The 20037-nt window shown below is 35.8% G+C and overlaps 1 protein-coding gene across 4 annotated transcripts in view; it reads left to right on the plus strand.

Annotated features, from left to right (window-relative positions):
• The window catches only part of rabgap1 (RAB GTPase activating protein 1), a 149942-nt gene that overhangs the window by 2488 nt on the left and 127417 nt on the right, over window positions 1-20037 (plus strand). The window contains exon 1 of one of the 4 annotated variants that reach the window (XM_087270205.1): window positions 6675-6744. The exons of 2 other annotated variants lie outside the window; for them this stretch is intronic. The gene's annotated coding sequence lies outside the window, so the exon portion shown is untranslated. Of the gene's footprint in view, window positions 1-6674; window positions 6745-20037 lie in introns of those variants that run through there. One more of the 4 variants, XM_087270203.1, reaches the window with a different exon arrangement.

Genomic DNA, 20037 nt, shown 5'->3' on the forward strand with positions numbered 1-20037 from the left:
GGTGTAGTGTTTTAAAACCACGATTCATCAGCGAGTCGCTCGTATATCAGCTTATAGACAAACCAGCTGATTGAAGTGACTTTGAAATGCTATAGTGTCCCTGTATCTGTGGTTGCACTCAGTAAACAAAGGTGAGTTTGGTGAACTAATGACCTTCATGGCCAATCACAGTCATTTCTGTTGAGCATGTGAACACAACGGCAAATCAGCACTGTTTATAAATGTACTCAGATGCTCTCAAATGTTAGTGGGTATTTGACGTTTTTAAAACTTCACAATTGACTCGTACCGAATTCCAGTATCGTGACAACCCTACCCTGAACTAAATGAACCAACACTGACCAAAAAAGCCTAACGGCCGACCATCGGCTTGGTGTGTAATGGCCCTAACAGTCACAAAATTACACTGTAAAAAAGTTGACTCAACTCTAAGGCAACTTGCTGCAAAGCTTTTTTTTTTTTTTAAGTTGACTGGCCTTCAGATGGAGATTTACTACTGATCACAGAACTGTTCTTTCCCTGAGAAGATATGCATCCAGATTTAGCTTAATCACAGTTGTTAAATTTATCGTGCAGCCCAATTTTGGATTTATTGTTAAGTGTTTAAGTGTTTTTCAGTACATATTGAATAGAAAGGAAATGGTCTAAAACTTATTCTTAACTATATATCGTTTGTGTGATTTTTAAAATGTTACAGTTAAGATGATAAACAATGCTAACTAGACTAACTGTAGCAGAACATCATTCTTTCACCCCGAAGCGGACATGTTTACTGAGTTCAGCTCTCATTAGTGCAGATTAATGTTGCTAACTTGATTTCAGATTGCATAACAGCAGTCTTGTTGTCTTTGGAGGAACCGTCTGTTTGTCTGGTTGGTACAAAGAGCCTCCAGCCACACCTTATGGTTTAAACCTGGGTGGTAACTTTTTTTTCCTGACAAGTGATGTGACATACAGTAAGCTTTTAATTGCTGTCGAAATTAACTTGTTTTCAAGACATTCATTATAAAGTGAGCAACACAACATAAACTTAAAAAAATATATATTAAAATTATTCATAATTTATTTAAAATACAGTTTTAAGTAGGAATATAATAATAATGATAATAATAATAATAATAGTTGTTATTATTATTATTATTATTATTTTTTTTTTTTTAGTTTTTTGTAAAAATATTTAGCAAAATTTTCATCCAAGCAGTATTTATTTGATTTGAAGATTTTGAAGTTTGGTTTAAATTAAAAATAACTTTACATTGTAATAAATCTGATTTTTTAAAATTTGACTTTTATTTTTATTTCTTTTTTTAAAGGAAGAAAAATGTTAAGAAAAAAGTGCAAATACTAATTAATTAAAAAAAACAATAATAATTTAAACTGTGTAAAAGCATAAGCACAATCCATTACTCCCAATATTGCATGTATTTGTTCATTTGTAGTATTAAAGAGAAAGTCATCCTCTCCATATTGAACATTCAATAAAATATCCATCCATTCAGATTTTGTAGGGGGTTTGAGTTGTTGCCATTTTCGAGTTACATTTTTCTTACTGGTTGCTAGAAGTATTTTTAATAAATACTTGTCTTTTGCCATTAAGTTGGCTGCAATATTTCCCAGGTAAATTGTTGTAAAAGAAAAGTCCAATTCATCACCAAAAACAATATTTTGTATTGCTTACATTACAAAGTCTGGATTTTTGTTATCATTGCTTTTAGGTCACATGATCAAAAATCATTCTAATATGTTGATTTTGATGCTCAAGAAGCATTTCTGATTATTATAAATGTTAAAAACTTTTGTGCTGCCTTATATTCTGACCACATGTTTGAAAGCTGCATAAAACTGATCAAAACAAAGTATTTCTGTTTAAAATCAGTTAATGAACCCTAAGAGAATATATGGTGGCTTCTATAACTGATTTCAATACTGAATTTACAATAATAAAATGTAATTTATAATTACAAAATGCTTTTATTGATTAAAAATGCAGGAAATGTATTTTCAAAAATATATAGCAATCATTAATTTCAAAAGGCTATAATATAAACATATTGCTAATCTTGCATTGGTCAGAAAAGCCTATTAGTAAGCTGTCAGCCTTATAAATACACTCTATGTCCCAGTGCACTTGTGTTCTCGACAATAAACATGCCCCTCAGTGGATGTTATGTTGTCAAGGCATCACTGGAGAAATGCTCAAGGGTCTGTGTCTTTATCTGGATAAAAGAATAGTCTTGCACTAATGCTGCTTCACTGAGTGTGTATTCAACATTATATAGAAGCCATTCTCATATTAAGAGAGATAGCATGACTTGAGGGATGTGTGTGAGTGGAGAACGGGGGGAAAAGAAGCCCAGTGGCTGACCATGTGTTTAACGGTACAATGACAGATGCTTCTCATCTCTTGGGTATGTGAGACAGCTGGCTCATGTGCAACCGCACCCTGATTCTAGATCAGCGACATAGGGCACATGCCTCGTTTCAACATTTCAGCTACACATTACAAATGCTTATTTTGTTTATTCAGTGATTGTTCACTGCAGCTTTGTTATGCAAGCAAGTGCTTTATGCTATTGTTCATTACAGGAACACGCCACGTTTTTTTTTTTTTTTTTTTTTAAACATAGGCTCATTTTACAAGTCCCCTTGTATCAAACTGTTGAGTTTAACCATTTTTGAATCCATTCAGCCAATCTCCGGGTCTGGCAGAAGCTCTTTTAGCTTTGTCAGAAATTAGTCTGCCTCGACTCAACTTCCACTCTAAATGGTGTGTTGATGCTGATTTCCCCAAAAAGCTGAATTATAATAGAAAATATGAAGTCAGAATTTTTAACCTCCCTGTTTATTTTTTCTCCCAATTTCTGTTCAATAGAGAGAAGTTTGTTTTTAAACACATTTATTAACATAATAGTTTTAAAAACAAATTTTTAGTAACTGATTTATTTTATCTTTGCCATGATGGCAGTAAATAATATTTAACTAGATATTTTTCAAGACACTTTCAAGTCACCTTAAAGTGACATTTAAAGACTTAACTAGGTTAATTAGGTTAACTAGGCAGGTTAGGGTAATTAGGCAAGTTAGCTTAAAGGGGCTAATAATATTGACCTTAAAATGTTTTTAAAAAAAATGTAAAACTGCTTTCATTCTAGCCAAAATAAAAAATAAAAAATTCTTCTTCTGGAGAAAAAAATATTTACCAGACATAATATGAAAATTTCCTTGCCCTGTTAAACATCATTTGGGAAATATTTAAAAAAGAAAAACATTCAAAGGGGGGCTAATAATTCTGATTTCAACTGTATGTCAACAGTTTGTTGTATCTGCACTATTTGAGATGATCACGTCTTTAGCAAATGGTACCAGTTGTAGAATAAGGATGGGTGTGGTGCATAGAGAACCATCTCATACATTGGGGTGTCAAAACTGCATAACACACAGAGCACAGCTGTGGAAACAGCCGAGGAGCAACTTCATTTACATCTTAATTCAGTATATGAAAATTGTATAAAAGGTTTCAGTTTAAGCTATGCTGAATAAACATCTTCATTGAGATCTTCTACGTCTTCATTAGGGCTAAAATGAGAATCAGTTTTTTTTTTTTTTTTTGCTTAATCAAGATCATAATTTTCTCACAATTCTGTAGATGTAAAATAAAGGTTAATATGAGTAGACTATTATTATTGTTATTTCTCACATATATGGTAAAATAACAATATCAGTTGTATGTGTAGGTCTACTGTTGGTTAAAATGCTACATTTTGTATGTACTTGGAATGGTGGACTTGATTAGACTTTAAGTTTGTCCTGTTAATGTACAGTAAAGTGATGGCATCAGAATACAATTTTTAATAATTTTAAAATTGACTTATGTTTAAATCTATGCTTGTCAGTTGTCATTGACAACATTATTAAACCATTTTTTTCACTGGTAAAATGAAACGTTTGTCATTATCAGATTAACTCTTGCATTATATTCATCGTTATAGTTATACTGACCAATTTATTTTCATGCATAACACTTTGTGTTAGGGATGCACGATATATCGGAGGCCATATCGTTATCGGCCGATAAATGCTATTTTTAAGATTATCGTTATCGATCCAATGTCTAAATTAGGCCGATATCTTTAAGCCGATAAATTACGTAATTGTTGCCGCGCACGCATGGGCGGAACATGTTCAGACTTGTTCATGGATCTCTCCTCACACTGATTATTTCTTCAAAGTCTGTCCTTTCTTCACGTGGTATTGCTGTGTGTTAATAACTCAGTAAGTAACCATTATCCTTATCATTGTAAATATGTTTGATTGAGTGCCATTGTGTATTTTGCTTCAAATCGCCTCAGGAAAAAATATTACATATGAAAGCCTTTCCTGCTGTGTCGCTTTGTTGTGTTAGAGATAGCAGGGAGATTAACTTATTACTCGAGGGCCGAATAATATTAGTTTCGGGGTTAATTCTTTTAGTTGCAGCCGATGAATAAACGAGGACCCGAAAAAAATCGCTCCTCTTTTCTGTCTCTCCCTCTTCGCTTCACACACACACACACTCACACACACACACACCAAACTGACCTGCACACGTGACGCGCTAAACAAAAACTTTACGGCAGGTTTTTAATCTAATATAATTATTTGTTATTATCAACGCGTTGCTTCCCATGTGTTATTGATGTAAGATTGTATTCAGTTTGATCGGAATATTCATATTGATTATAACGAGCGCGCGAGAGCTTTCACCCACACATAGATCTGACAGCCTTCACACACACATAGATCTTGAGCCTTCACAGATCAACAGGGTAGAGCCTAGGTGCACCGGTCACTGAATCCAGCATACTGGCCACACGTTCTGTCTTTATATTCTGCTCTATGTTTGTCATAAAGTCATCTGAGCTCAATGATCAGGTTTGTATCAAAATCCGAGGGCAAATCTGCGCCCTCACAGCGGTTCATCATAAAGTTTTTGTAGGTCATTTCCTATGCGATTGACAGCAAGAACGAACACAGAAGCGTTGATGATGCTACATGTGTTCAAAAGAATCTAAAACGCCAAATAGGATGAATTTATGTTGCATTTTAGTCCTTAGCTCTTTAATTTTCATCTTATTTGAAATATATTTAACTTGCTTGTTAATCCCCTTAACATACAAAAACATGCATACAAATCATACTGCCCACTTGGCTCTCAAAAAATCGCTCTGTGCAACATATTGAACATTGTTTATACTTATATATTATATATATATAAGTATATATTTATACTTATACTTTATGACCTGTTATTCACAGCCTATGCACGTACTGTTCACTAAAGTAGACCTCATTGGCGTGCACGTGCACGTCTTCTCAGTAGTAAACAAACACTGCATCAGCCCATGCGTAATTTCGCGGCTGCAAATACATCATTACATTATAGGACAGACTAGAGCTGGGCAATATGGCAAAATCAATTTTATAAGATTTTTATTATGCCAATCGCTTTGTGCAGCTGATTTAACAGATTTTGTTAAATGTTTTAGCTGTCTGACAATATAAATAATAAAATAATAAACAAAAGAACAATCTTAATTTAGCATTTACTGTTCAAGTTTTCAACCACCAAAGACATTACAAGTTATTGGATATTATTGTTCAACATCAGAAAAAAAATAATAAATCTGGTTTGGAACAAGTAAAAGGTGACTTAATAGTCACAGAATTTTCAGTTTTGGATGAACTCACCTTTTATTGGTGATTATGGTAAATTTTGGGTGAAATATACTTTAATGTATTTTATTTAGGGATGCTAACGATTACTTGATGATCTATTAATTGTCAATAACACTTTAATCAATAGACCTTATCGATGACTGATTAAGCATGGACATGTAAAGGTGTAGTTATGCTTTGCGCTGTGAGACGCGTTCACGCATTACATAATCAAGTGTGTGCAGTTTACCTTATGCAGTCACCCTGTTGTCATCGCATATTGCGGTATGCATAAAGTCAGTTATGTGCAGATCTCCGTTATATCCGCGGAAGTTTTAACCAAATTTGTCTGACAGACATGCACAAATGGGGACAAATCGCGTATCAAAACGAAAACATGCAGGGAGCCTCTCCATTTACTTAGCGAGCTCATGAGCTCTCATCCGAGTTTATTCTTCCGAAGTAACCTAAGAAATCTATCAGTGCTGCGAAAAGACTATTCAGCTCATGCTGCTCAGACCGTTAATAAAGACTTATTTAGACTTAGGCTCAGACTTAGTTAATAAATTAAAATGAAACCGTGAAAATAGTTTAATGGATTGTGTAATAAGGATAAGGATCTAAATAATTTGCCACTGCTGTTGTAAATGTCTGTCTTATTTGCTGCATTTTTAATGTCATTATTTTAAAGATTATGTCTCGAGCATCTGATTTCTCCTTAGTGATTATGTCCTTTAAATATATAAAGGCTGGTTGTTTTTCTGTCGGTGGGGGACAATTGTGATATTACAGATTTCAAAACAAATATCTTAATATTAAAAAGAAAACAAGCTTGACAACAAAAGATCCTATTAATGTCGTAACAAATATCCTTAAATAATGCAGCCTGTAGATCAAGCTTCAAGTGTTCATTGAGATGTGTTTGAGATTGTGTTGTCTGTCATATCTTTCATCTGTCTTTTTGGGTTTTTTTTCTTGTAAGGCACGGCTTTCGAAAATGATGACATGAGACTGCTGGGTAGCTGCGCTGGTTTACCAACACTTGTTTAGGTCTGTAATTTCTTAGCATCTTCATAAAAGTGGTGTCGTTTTAAATGATGGAAGAGGCTTGTGTTGCTTGCTTTTGATGACACAAGTCGTCTGCGCAGTTTGCAGTGCTCATTGCTCTGTTTTGTGTCGGATAGCAAAAAGCTATAGCTCAAGACTAAGGTCTAGTGACGTTTCTTGTCAGCAATGCCTGTGACTCTGACCTTTTTTACCTTATTTTTTTCTTAAGTACACCTTATTTTTTCTCCTTTAAGTACACCTAACACTATATGGCTGTAAACTTGTATGGCGTGCGGCATCCGGAAGGTTAGGCTGCAAAATGCTTTTGGAAGTTTATAAAAGCTCAGTTCGTATTTTGGCTGATTTAAACAATTACAAACAATATAAAACAAATATTTTGATGTTCTGATAGCGATTCCTATGTAGAAGAATCACTTCCTGCCCTCCATCTCAATATTGCACGTCATCAGTGACGTAATGTTAAAACAACCTATTATGCCCTTTTTTACAAGATGCAATTTAAATCTTCGATATCCTCAGACCGGAAGTTTGAAGTCAAAATATTGAACATATCTATGGATGCACCGAAATGAAATTCTTGGCCGAAGCCAAATAATAATAAATTGCTTGGCTGAAAGCCGAAGGCCGAATACCGAACTCTGTGTTATGCATTTTTTTTTCCTTTTAGTTTGCCAATTTTTTCACCATTACAATTATTAAATAGTAAAAACTAGCTTTTTACTATTTTCTGTTGCTTTTCAGAGAAATAAATCAAATAACAAAAATACAATTTAATAACAAAAATACAACATTCCAGCAGGTAATATACAAACAAAGCACAATATAACTTAAAATAAATAAATTAGTAAAATAAAATAAAAAAAATTTATTTGGCCATCTTTGAAGCCCCCTTCTTGAATAGCTGCTGAAAGAATGTAACTGTATGTCTACAACAACAAACGTGCATTGAATAGTGCAAAAAATGTGGATGACAACAAATGAATAACTGTCCTAGACATAAGCCTACTTGGCCTACTTCTTCAGAAAAAGTGGCAGGTTCTTCTTTATAAAAAGTAGCTTCTCTGCTGTCTCGCATGAAAGTCGGTTCCTCTTCTCATCGATGACATGAGATGCAGCACTAAACAGTCTCTCGCTGTCGTTGTGCAGCTCATCTGTAGTACGAGCCCGTTTACTCTCGGTGCTGTTTTCATCTCCTGCGCTGGTCATCTCCTGTCCGTCTCCAACACCTAGCGGCTTTCCCAAGTCCAACTCGGCCTGGATCATTTCTCGTGTGCGCAGCTTTTTTCCCATATCCAAGTAATGATCTTTATATCGTGGATTAATCACAGTTGCGATGCAGTACAGGGGTTCTGAGGCCGCCTGACTTAATCGTGCGCTGACAGCTTCTAAGAGCGTACTTTTAGCTGTTTTCACTCCGCGTTTCAGTTTCAGCCTCTTTGTTTAAAAGACGCTTTAGTGCTGCATAAAGCGCGCGCTCTCACTCTACGCGGGTTACTATTTGATCGCGTCATTAAAAACGTCATTGTTCTGCAAAATTTATTCGGCCTTTTTACTTATTAATTACTATAATTTAACATTTTTATTAATTTCGGTTGCCGAATATTCGGTGCATCCCTAAACATATTCATTATTATTTTCTGTTACAAAATTACAATTTTTAGGTCAAAGTAAAAATGACTTAAGTTTGTGCATGTGCCTTTAAATGCAAATGATCTGGTTCTTCTTGCCCCATTCTCAAAATATAGAGCTGTTTGGGCATGTCTGTCATAACGGGAGATGCCATAAGCACAATGTCAGACAGGCTAAAGTAAAAGAAATTCCACCATTCTAGTGTTTTCCCCCATACATTCCACTGCCTGCCTGTTGTGAACAATTGTGAATTGCTCTTTAGGACTAACAAAATGTTAGTTCAGGCAATATGAACATAGATATTTTTGTTATCATTGGAACTGTATGTCTGTTAGTGTTATAAAAAGTTAAACAAATATTTTAAAATAGTTATTCAAAAAATGTAATCTTGGTATTACACCCAAACTACCTGATTAAATCACCCAGCCATTCTGCACAGTAAATATGTATCAGCTGTTCCTTGTGCTTATAACCTCTTTCTTTCTTGTGCTGCCTCTACCTATTTTGCTTTGTCCCTATTTTGCTATGTCAATAGAGCTAATGGTGCGACTGTTATAGAATGACTGTGCATGCATATCGCAGACTTGGCAATTAGTTAAATCTTCCTTCTTTTCTCACACCTAATTTACAGTATCATCTTCTGTTTTTTTCACACTTCGTATGGGAAGTGAGTTGGTGTTCAGCAGCACATAGACAATGGTCTTACAGAAAGATCACTGACGGAGTGAAGTTCCATGTTTTTTTTTTGTATTTTAATTCACTTTTTTAATTTTTGTTCCCAGTGCAGCACATTTAAAGACAGAACAGGAAGTAACATTGAGCAAGGAAAAAAAATTCCAATTGAATGCAATGCGACACCAAGCGGAAATCTATAAGCTACTAGGCTGGTACTGTAGACAGCTTCATTGATTACAAAGGAATTGATTTGTTTTAGGACTTTGTGCCACATTGCTGTGAAATAATTCCCTTTTTCGTCACTCAGACTTGATAAGATGTTTCCTGTTGGGTTGAAAATTCAAACTGCTGCCATGCTTTTGAATGGCCAGGTGTGTGGTTGCTATGGTTACAGGCATCCAAAAGCTTTCTGGGAAATGAAGACGACTTCTGAGAAAAAAAAAAACCCTGTCTCCTGCTTCTGTCCTACATAGTGATGGGTCTCATTAAGGTTTTAACAGTATTACTACTTTTATCGATACCGCTTATCGGTTCGGTACTTTATTGGTTCTCTTATCGGTACTTTTTGTAGTGCTTTTGTTTTTTTTAAATGAAAAAAAAAAACGAATTGAACAGAATTAGCAAGACTTTATTTGATCATTACGTTTTTAATGTAAAATAAAACAAAACCAATAATTGTAAAACAATTAAATATATTTTTTCCTGTAAAAGAATGTACAATTGTTTGAAGGAAAATTACTGTTTTTAACATTCTTCTGGAGAAAAATCAACATGTTTGCCTTTTCTGACAGAAGTCGGGATCTTTCTTGCTTTATTAAGTTGCAAAATTCAGTTAAATGAGGTAATGTTGGGGTGTCAAAATGAATTGTTTCTTCCGTGCACCGTGATGCAGACACGGACAATTCGGTATCGGTTCAGTAATAATCATAACTGGTTATTATGTACTGACGTCATTTATCTCCTATGCGCTCTGTTGCGAGGGAGGTGAGCGCGAGTGTTTACAACACTCAGTCAACTCAGGGCCGGGCCGTGGCATAGGCACCATAGGCAAATGCTAAGGGTGCTGTATATCCAGGGGGGCGCCAGAAATGAGAGCGGTTCAGTTGGTTTTGTTTTCGATATTCCTGCCACAAATTCAGTTATAGACGACATTAACTCAAAAACCTCCTACCCTAAAAAGATCTAAAGCGTGTTTCCTACAGAAAGACAAAGCTGGTTATGTTTCACAGCTGTCTTTCTTTTTTTTGCTCGACATTACGAGCACTGCTCCGTTTAAGCCCTCGCAATATGTGTTTAGCTGGGAGAGCTCGCGCTGAGAGAAGCTCTCAGTAAAGGTCCTTTGGAAAAGTGCTTCTTTTTTTCGTTTTTCGTTTTTTTTCCGTTTTTCTGCTCCGCTCAGCGCGAGCTCTCCCTGTTGCAAGGGCTTAAGTTTGTGAGTGTGTGTGAGTGTGTGTGAGTGTGAGTGTGAGTGTGAGTGTGAGTGTGAGTGTGTGTGTGTGTGTGTGTGTGTGTGTGTGTGTGTGTGTGTTTGTTTGTTTGTTTGGTGCTGTCTATGTTTGTGTATGTGTTTGAATGAGAGACAGTGTGGTGCTGTGTGTCTGTGTGTTTATACAGACAGCTTGTTCTAGCCTCCCCTGTAAAATATAACACTGTATATAGAAAGCATCGTCAATGCACCGTGATGCACCGAGATATCGAATTGAACCGAATTGAAGGCATGATAATCGTGACCGAACTGTGAGACCAGTATAGGTTCACACCTCTAAGATAGTGTTTATGATTTTTCATTAACGCATTCACATAAATTAGTTAATCCCATTTTTGGAGTTAACTGTGTTTTTAATACAGTTTTGGGGTGTCTTGCAATGTAGAAACAAGTATTTACAAATAAAGCTGATGTAAAAGCATTTTTAATGTTTAAGATTTATTTAGGCTACTGCAGAAAAAAAAAAAATACTGTTTTCATTGTAACCGAATGTGTGTGTTTATTTCACTATTAATATTATACAAATTTAGGTGATTGACTTTTGACATAACAATGTGGATGATGTAAAGTTACCTTTTAGTAGCTAGGCAGTCAAAACTTTGCATTGCATTGCACTTTTGAAAGATACTTTCACTCAGTCAGACTGCTTACATTTCTGCTTATACAAGAAAACAACTTGTTGCAATAGGCATTGTTGTTATCCATGCGGAAAATACAACTCGTTTGGTTGACTCCGCAAACTTAAGAGCTGTGTAAGCATGAGTTTGTGTCGTTAGTAGTGCTGTCAAAATTAACGCGTTAATGCATGCGATTAATTTGAAATAATTAACGGGTAAAAAAATGAACGCAATTAACGCAGTTTTTTAAATTATTTTTCCCCCCTGTTTTGGCCAGGGCAGACGCCGGGCAGTTTCCCGCTGTTTCGACATACTTTTTGGGCCGGGCTGATCATCTTCTTATGATCTGATCGGCCCATAAAACACTCAGCAGACTGTCATGTTTTTCTGCCTCAATGATTGACAGTGCTGTGAGCTGTCACGCTCTGAAAGTAAGATGTTTCTTTTCCAGACAGAGCGGCTGTGTGACATAATCTGCAGCCCATTGGTTCTTTTCTTTATTGACATTGGGCTGACCCAATCACAATCTTCCATGTTGGGCTTTGTGTAAGGTAGGTGTGTATTCGTCAAAAAAGCCGAGAGTCACGCCTTGGAGAGCAGGCTTTTGCGTCTGCGCTGTGCAGCGGGGCACAGATCAATATATTCCTGTCTATTCTATCTAGTTACCGATCTGTCCATATACATATACTTTTTAAAACTTTTAATCTGCACCACGGCCGCGGCAACTTCCTCCTATAATTCTGTTTCCTTAACCTGCAAGTCTTTATTTTACAAATGATAAAGCACATGAGACATTTCCAGTGTGGATTATAATTTTATTTTAATAATAAATAATTTTTTATTTTTTATTTTTCAACTCTCGATATTTTCTATATATGGCTTTTGTGCTTTTATAGCAGGGGTGTCAAACTCAATTCCTGGAGGGCCGAAGCCCTGCACAGTTTAGTTCCAACCCTGCTCCAACACACTTACCTGTAGGTTTCAAACAAGCCTGAAGGACTCAATTAGTTTGATCAGGTGTGTTTAATTAGGGTTGGAACTAAACTGTGCAGAGCTGCGGCCCTTTTGGAACTGAGTTTGACACCTGTGTTTTATAGAATGGGAGTTGGTAAACCTATCCAAGGGCATGCACAGATTTTCAATACTTTATTATTATTATTATAATTTTCCATATCTGCAATACTTGTATTTTGGCTTTTTTTTGCAGTCCACATAGAATCCAACATGGAGATCAATGTTTTCTTTATTGGCATTGTTTGTTTTGAAATTCAAATGGCATTAACATGCCTGTGTTTTTATTTCTGTAATAAATATGTCTGTCAAGCCAGGATCTTGATGGTTTATTGTGGGTATGTTGTTCACATGAAGAAATCTGTGTCACAAGTAAACAAAAATTCTAATAATTAATTATATTTTGAATTTAAATAGTATTTGTCTTGCATTTACAGTAATTTTACACTCGAATAGCTAAAATTACAAGTTTCAGTCTTTTAAATGCGATTAATCGCGATTAATAAGCTGTCTCTGCTTCATTCTGCCTGTCTCTTTCTCTCTGCCTCAGTCTTCCTGTCTTTCTAACTGTTTTAGTCTCTCTTGTCTTTCTCTGTCTTAGTCTGCTCATCTCTGCTTTAGTTTTTCTGTCTCTCTGCCTCAGTCCGCCATCTATGTATGACATTTTTTTTTAAATTCAGTTCAATTCAATTGGCCCCTGAGTTTAAAAAGAGGAAGTGGCAGGTTATAGTGTAAAGCAGCGTCCAATCTAGCTGGTGTCAATGGCGATGAGCACAAGGAGAAATTGTTGTTACATTCTTAAGTGTCTTAATAATTTTTTAAAACAACCATATGAAAGTTTTCAGTCAACTAAGGAAGAATCTAAGATTCATACTAGCATGCAGGATTAAAAATTATAGAAATAAGACAGTTGACAATAGCCTTGAATAGGGGTGTCAAAATTAATTGTTTCTTCTGTGTACCGCAATGCAGACACGGTTCAGTAATAAATCATAACTTATGTACTAAGGTCTTTTATCTCATATTCGCTATGTCGCTGTAGCTTACTATAGCGAGGGAGACAAGCGCTAGTATTTACAATTTACTATATTTGTTTAACCTCACAGGGTTAAACAAATAACGCCCAGCACTATTATGGTTACAGAAAAGTTTGCGCTGTTACAATTCACTTACCTTTTAATATGTTTTTGTGCAATTATAATGCACTATTAAAAACAACAACAACAATAACTGAATGTTTTGAATGGGAAGCTGTAATGTAGCTGTGGAGGTATGCATTTTTGCATTTTTCTGTGCTTCGCTTCAAATGCCACTGGGCGTTCACTGCATGTCAGGATTGCCTTTTGAGGAGCAAGTCATTTATTAAATGAAGAAAAGATTCATGCAGCTTCTCCTACCACAGTAAATTCCATTTTTACTGTTGATATTTAGCGGCAGTTGATCAGGAAGTGAAGATTTTGTTTGCTTTGACTCGTTGGATAGAAATGCTGCTTTATTAGCACATCTTTTATGCGATAATCCAGTTTTGCACATACAATTAATTTGCATATTTGGATGGAAACATAGCTATTAAAAACTGATTAAAATCTTACAGTGTGACATGAATGTGACATGAGTATGATCATGTTCGTACATTCTGGCAAGTTATGATCGTAAAGTATTATTAAAAATTGCACAGTGCAAGTCTAGCATTAGGCTCAGAGTCTTTCAATGCATTGGCCCACCTGTCTCACTCTACCTTAGGGTGCTTTCACACTTGGTTTATTTGCCTGGACCATACCCAAGTTCGAACCCCGGTACGCTTGCGCCATCGAGCTGCTGTTTAGTGGTTGGCTATGTACTGCTAGGTGTTGGACATGAATGCAAAGCTCTAAAATGGAAAGATCTCCACACATCTACACGCATTTACTAAATCTTTTGGTTTTGGACATACAGAAAGATAAACATTCAGAACATAACGCAATGTCTGCAGAAGCTGTTTTTGAAGGAGACTAGCAGAAATTATCGCTGTAATTGCCCTGGCTCAGTCCTGCTTGTCAGCAAGGTACAGTACGTGATACATAGACACACACACACACACACACACACACACACACACACCAATGAACGTTATGAAAATGATAGTTTGTTGTACAGTTGGCGGTTCACTTCCGTTATTTGGTATGATTGCATTGCAGAAGTGAACTCTCTCTGCCTCAGTTTATCCGTCTCACACCCTACTCCTTTTATCGTTTTCATCTTCGTTTTGCCCCAAGAGAGTCTAAAACATCATCTTGTGTTTCACTCCTCATTTGGCTGTTGCATCCCGAGGCAGAGAGGAGGGAAAGGCAGACAAGGCATCCATTATAGCACCACGAGAACAGAGCGTCAGTGTGAGGGAGCATCCTGTGTGTCTATTTCATACGAATCCATGCGGATATCAGTGAACAAGGCTATGAAGTCAGTCGTCTCACCATTAGTCTGTGAAAATAGCCACTCCTCTATCTTAACAAGTAGCACAATACACACGGGTCATTGTAGGAGGTCTTAGAGGCTTGTGTACTTCTGGCTTTCTGGTCATTGCTCCCCAGGGTGTTGCATCGAGCCTGGTCTCCGTTAGGACCGAGCACAATGTGCCCAGTCAGGAAAACCAGAGCTCACTCACAAAGGAACAACCTGCCATTCAGTGTCCTCTCTTGCATTATTCCTGCAGCCCTGAACCCACTAACCGGTGAATCAGCACAGTTTGTGTAAAAGGATAGTTTACCCAAAAACAAAACAAATGGGAAAATAACATGTATAATACAATTCTGATCTTTGCCAAAGAAGCTCGACTTCACTAAGTTTAAATTGAAACTTCGGCTCATGACAAAGAACGGTATTGCACTGGTATTCATCGCGAGAATGCTGCTCTGCGTTGCTCATTTATTGTGTCTGCTGTCTCGCCTGCTTTTTTCCATGCACAAACACAGAAAAATATAAATCAGAGCATAACGAGACTGAGCATTTTAAATGACACAAATCGAAACCAAAACTTTTAAAGAGGTGGTATATGAACAAAAAAACGTATAAAAACAAAAGTGCAAAATGTATATTTCTTACTGCAATGCTTCATTTTTGTTTGATGCAAACCATAGTTTCATTTGTCATAATGTAACTGTAGGACTGTTTATAGCAGATAACTCACATTAAAGGCAGCATGATAATGCTATTCATTGTTAGTATTATTATCATCATCATAATATTTTATAAATATTAGAGATTCATTTTGGAATTATTGCACAAATATCAGTAAGTCATCACAAAGTTAGTTAGTTGTTTCTGTTATTTTTGTTAGTTCTGATTGATGTGGTTTTCAAATACAATAAATCCTTTAATATACAATTTGTAGTGGTGCTCATTGATTTTTGGTGGGTGCTCCTACATTTTTTATGGTGCTCCTAAAAGTTATGAAGTTGGGAGCAACAGTGCTACAAAGTAAAAAATTTTATTTCAAACCCGCTTTTTTAAAAAATTGTTCTGTCATTTGTTTACAGTGTAATAATTATGTATGTTTAAATGTCAAAAAATTTACTTAGCACAAAGAGAGAAATGGAGTATTGTTTGTTTTTAATATTGTTTTGTGCTGTATTAATTGGTTACTGAGCAGCAATAAATAACACTGTAAAATATAAGGAGTTTTCACGCGATTTTTCTAAACTAGTAGTGTTTTGAAATGAATGAATGCTTAATCGTGATAACTGTGAAACCGTGATTATTTCTCAGACTATAATCATACAATTAAAATCTATAATCGTTGCATCCCTAATTGGCTGTTGGTTACTAAGCGTTAGGCGTGTATGATAAGTATTATTTCAGCATCGATATTTCAATGTGTTTGTCTGCAATAGTCACGTCGCAGCACGGGATTCTAGTTGATCTGCACAACAATTGAAAATGCTTGATATTTGGAGAGTCATTGGCAACTTATAACCATTACAGAGTGAAACTTAATTATTTGCATGTGTTTAAAATGCATTTGAAGAGAGTTTAAAGCATTTGGGTATAAAAAAGTACAACATTTGTAACCTTAATGAAAAATTATTTTACTAAATGGTGTTATTTTGCATTAAATTTCTGTACCTGAATAATGTTCGACTCTCCAGAAAAACTATAAAGCACTGTTTCTTTTACTTTTTTCTTTGCTCTATTGTATTTATTCCTGCTTGCAATTTGTTTATTATAGTTTATACATGATTCACACCATTATAAATTCACCCCAATCTAAATTATGAGCTATTCAAACCATCTGATGAAATTGTATTCATATTGCTATATGTATATCGTAAAAAAAACCTAAATATCATAATGTCAAAATTTGTTGCTTTTATAGTTTGCTGCAGTTAAGTTTCGTTTTCATTTTCTCTCTGTGAGAGCGCAGACTCACGCGTGGATTAACAGTGTACGCGACGCGCGACAACAATAACTTACGTGTCTAAGGAGGATTATTGTTTACCTGAGAGCTGTTCTCATCTGCAAACGCTGAGATCCAGATTGTAGTCTCCTCTAAATAAAGACGCGGCTCGAGTTGCTGGTGATTGTCCTGTCTCTACAGATATGGTAAGTGAGCGACCAGTGCTCTTTGTTTATGCAGTTCGTATTTTATTCGTATCAAACAAACTATTGCACCGAGTGCAATAGTTAGCACTAACAGTTACAACCAAACTATAACCTCGTGTTGGATTTTGTGACCGGAATAACACACGCGGCTTTCTGACGCTACCTGCCGTGTGTATCTAAGTTTCCAGGAAATGCTGAGTTTTTTTTTCTCTCATTCGCCGTGCGGTATCAAACATTGCATGAAAAATACACGCTTAGAGCAGCGCCTCGAATCAAATATCACGTTTGTCGGGAGGGACATGAATGAATTCCCTGAATGAAAGAGCCAAACTGCAGTTAAAGTACACTATTTAATAATTTGGCAAATAATTCGACTACAGATGTCCATGTAAACACAGTCACATTGTCCGCTGTGGGTGTGTGTTTTGACTCTGAAATTCAGCGCGCCCAAATAGACACTCCCATACCAAGCCGCTTTTCTTCCTCCGACACTCCCCCCTAAACAGAGCTGGACACGCCCACTTTTCCTGACTTTTTCCAAAGTAGAGGTGTGAAAACACCCTGCTGAAACGAGGGGGTTTCATGGCCCTTTAACATTTGAACACCTCATTGGTTTGTGGCACTGTAGTCCAGGGTACAGGGCAAATCTTAGATTTGAAATGGTACTAGCTGTGCATTTAATTTTTTTAGTAATGCGTTACCCTAAATAACATTTTTTTTTACATTATAAGTATGGTTTAGAACAGCAAAGAGTGTGAAATGGCCTGTATTGACAAATTAGTATGATGTTGTACTGGAGTCAGCTCTACAAAATAGTACCAAACTATTTCATTTCAGTTTACAGAAGTTGGTATTCACAAGTAATTACCAGAGCTAATATTACTACAATGAAAACAAACATTTGTGACATGAAAATGCTTGTTAACTCTAACTGTTTTGCAATGCTCTGCAGTTTGAGCAAGCGAAAGCTGAGCACACAGTTTGTTTCAGCTTGTTTTACTAAAGTGGACTAGGCCAGAATTACAAAATGACATTAATTGCCTGGCACTATGGTGGTGAAAGTCTGGAAACTCATTTCATGTCAAGTAACATGTTTTCTGACCTTTTTATGGACTTAAGTAATAAGGGTGGATCTGAAGTTTCCTACTGAGTAACTGTCAAATCAGGTGTGCCAAAAATGTTCTCTGGCTTCAAAGAGCGGATGCCAATTGTATTTTTCCACATCCAACACAAACAATGGAATGCATCATTAGCTGTTTCGGCCCTTTGAAAATGTGTTGTTCACTTATTGTTAACTACATTGAATTCCATTATAACAGCTAAAGTCATAGTTTTGGTGACTTTTTACTTTAAAGTTCTGTTTTTCAAAAATTTGTTGATACAAGTTTTCATGAAATTGCAATGAATAATTATTCTACAGCATTTATTAAATGGTTAAATTACACCCAAAATAACATTTTTCTGTTCAGTTCATCCTTAGGCCATCTAAAAAGTAGGTGACTTTCCTTAGAGAATTAAAGTCACACAATGCATGTCGGTGGCTATTCTGTGCAAAAGACACATGCAACACGAAATAATTAATTGAAATTGCAAATAACAGTCGGAAGTAAACCTTGGCTAAAATCTGTGATCTTTAATCGTTGGTTTGACATGTTTTTCGGAATCCACTTAATGGCCATTGCCATCAGATGTTCCCTCAGATGAAGTTCTGCCAGTGTCCAAAAAATTCAGACACTTTCCTGCAGCTGCGATAAGCATCAGTCCAAGAACCAGTAGGAGTGCCAAATTGAATGACCCAATCGAGCAACTACTTAAAGTGAACTTAAAACCAGCGCGGGGAAATGTATAAATAGGGCTGGGTGACATGGAAATAATGCAGTCTTGATAAATTCTTTTCCGTATTGAACAATAACAATATATATTTAAATAACAGTTGTTAATTCTTCCAGATTTAAAAGAGTATCCCAACAATGACTGAAGCTACAAATTATAAGCTCCTTTAAATAGCATGACCTATTTTCGGTGGCCGATACATTTTTGGCAGCCAAAAATTTGGTGTATCCCTAATATCAACATACTTTTCCTATTGTTGCACATTTCTGCTGTGTGATTGGCTCTTGGATCAGTATAGAGTAAATTCCAGAGTTTATCATTGTTATTGACAGATTTTATCGCGATTCGATATAATATTGTTTATCGGCCCAGCCCTATGTCTAAACCATTTCTGGTTTTATTATTGAGGCACGTTGTGAGCAAAATTGGCACTAGAGTTTCTTTGTTTGTCGTGAAGTATCGTGCCAGAACGCAGGATGGTGAAAGTGTCAAGGATGGATAAGATCAAACTCCGGGTGAATTTTCTAAATATGAAATAAACATCATTTAATAGTTTTCAGTTTCGAACAGCATTGAGCTTCAGAAACTCAATAATCAGATTTAAATTAACACTGTAGTCTTTATTGTATAAGTAATTAAACAATTACTATTTGTTAAAGAATTTTTTGTGTCCAAAAGGTTTAAATTTACTTGAAGTATTAGTCACTGGTTTAAAAAGACATTAAAATCAAAGTTTTTCATGGTATTTGAACCTATTAAAACAGGTTTTATTAATCTCAACATGACATTGCAGGCCCTGCGATGTGACCATTGCAGATTTGCAAATTGCGATTTCGATGCTGAAACGTTATATTGTGCAGACCTAGTTAGAAGTATTAACCCAACGCCTGCCATGAACATTAATTATTTTAAACATGGCTCTACTTTACTGAATATTGTAGCTGGTTAAATTTCTCAGAAGTTGTTTGTGTTGGAGGATTTTTCTTTGAGGAAAATATATTCTGAAAATCTGCAGACTGTGAATGGCCACATAGAACATCTTCAAGGATCTTAAAGGAACACTCACCTTTTTTTGGTAAATGAATGGCTCATTTTACAAGTCCCCAAGAATTAAACAGTTAAGATTAACCATTTTTATTACATTAGCTGATCTCTTGATCTGAAAGGGACACTTTTAGCTTAACTTAGCGTAAATCATTGAATCATATTAGACTATTAGCATCTGGCTTTACAATCTTGCTTTAAAATGACCAAAGAGTTTCAATAATTTTACTAAGACCAACAGAAGATTAATAGTTGTGATTTTCTTAGCTGATCTGGCTAAGAACTAAATTTTCATTCTGGTATAATAATCAAGGAACTTGCTGAGATGCTATGTCTATTTTCTAAATAAATGGAGTGTTCCTTTAAAATGTTTGTTACCGGTGTGTTACTCTGTTGTGACTC

Source organism: Danio rerio, chromosome 10 (genome assembly GCF_052040795.2).
Source record: "Danio rerio strain M-AB ecotype USA chromosome 10, GRCz13ab, whole genome shotgun sequence".
NCBI lineage: Eukaryota > Metazoa > Chordata > Actinopteri > Cypriniformes > Danionidae > Danio > Danio rerio.